Here is a 1921-nt window from a genome sequence, read left to right on the forward strand (position 1 = left end):
TTCGGTAAATTTACCTAAGATACAAAAATAATGACACTAACAAACTTTACTGACCAGTAAATCGTAAAAAATATCAACAGGTTACTAAGTTACACGCTTGCAAACTTTCGTTCACTTTCGGCGAATCTGGCAATCAGTCAATTACAAAAATAAAAACGGCAACACCGCTGTGACGTCACAGTAAGCGGGAAGGATACATTCTTTCTCTGTGGTGACTTGGTAAAGTATAGTACGGCTACTGCAAAACGTGAATGTGTGGGGCTCTGTTGGTCTAAAGCATGTGCAAATTAAGAATTACCGAAATGAAAAAGTGAACTTATTATTACTATCAGGTTTCGATCAAATAGGTTGAGTTTATTTTTATCAAACAGCATCTCAGTTCAATTGAAATTGCAGTTTCATAGGGCTACAATTTTGATACTTTTTTATTTGTCCTAATCTGGCTATAGCCATTGCAGTGTAACAATAGTATCTCCCAAACAGTAGCCTACCTTTAATTTATGGTTGAGGCAATGCCTACAAATTGCTGTTTATGTGACAGTGTCAGTGACAAAGACCGTGCTGTGCTTTCTTTTCACGCTTTCTCACAAAACAAGGTGCTGAGAAGAAAATGGTCAAAGTTTTCTTCAAGTGTTCGAAAGTGGGATGGGCCATACAAAACTAGTCGCATTATGTTCTCTTCACTTCAATGAAGATGATTTTGTTAATACCACTCAAGTAAAAATGGGCTTGAGCGAACTTTATACATTTTGAAAAAATCTGCCATACCATCTATAAAAGTAAAGATGCAACCAGTTGCTGATGATGATTCCAGCACTTCTAAACAATAACGTTTACAAAAACGTACCCTTGCACAGGTAAAGTAGGCTTTTACATGTATAGAGTATAGACTCTGCTATGTACGTAACTGTATAACTAAGATTTTGTTAACACTGGCACTGACAACTTGCATTGCGCAAAGCTCACTGCTTGCAGTTTTCAGTTTGATGCTCTCGGAAGCAACAATCGGATTGTGCTGCCATCATGCATTGTTTGGTGAATCCGAAACAATTTTCTAGATCCAGATGGCCGTTACACCGGATTTCAATGGCCAACTGAAGGCACATGATGAGAGAGAGAGAACTTTTATTTATTTTTGAATAGTGATGATGAATTAAATATGAATGATGATTCGTAAATTTCTTCATTTTTCACTTCAAGTATATTTTAGGTTTTGTAGGAACGTATCCAGTACAGTTTTATTAAACTGTAAAAAACAATAAATCTTTGAAAAAAGCAACCGTTTGTACCAACTCCGACCAAACTGTGATCCACCAATTACATCTAGGAAGCGTTTGTTTCATCCGTCGTTAACGACGCCCACTTAGGATGACGTAATACCACCAAAGTCGTCCCAGAGCAGTGAAATATGAGTTTCGCCTGTGGTGGCGCTGCGGAACAGTCGTTTGATATAAATTACGCCCTAACCAGTCGAGCTACGAGGTTAAGATTAAAAAGTTTGCTAAGTATAATTCTGCGCTAGGAAATGCTTTAAAAAGTTACTATACTTGGATCCAACCTGTCAGGGGCACTTTAAGGTCAATGTACACACTGTAGGCAGCAGCATAGACTTATATGCATACCGGTACAGTTTATTCTCACGGGCTTGAGCTTGACACATTTGCATTTAAAGAGAGAAATGAAAGTAAAAAGATCGTTTTTCATTTTTTTCTCCAAAATTTATCAAGGTAATCACGGACCCCCAGTGCTGTATTCGAGGGTATACGGCGGTATACGCAGTATACCCTCTGCTTTTTCGAGCAATTATAGTATACCCTCTGGTTTTCCAAAGAGAATGCGTATGCTATCCTTGCTGGTTCTTGACAACTAGGCCTACTACAGAATTCTAAAATGGTGCCAATTAACGCGAATCAATTCATTC

Source organism: Aplidium turbinatum, chromosome 10, assembly GCF_918807975.1.
Source record: "Aplidium turbinatum chromosome 10, kaAplTurb1.1, whole genome shotgun sequence".
In the NCBI taxonomy this organism is placed as follows: Eukaryota; Metazoa; Chordata; class Ascidiacea; order Aplousobranchia; family Polyclinidae; genus Aplidium; species Aplidium turbinatum.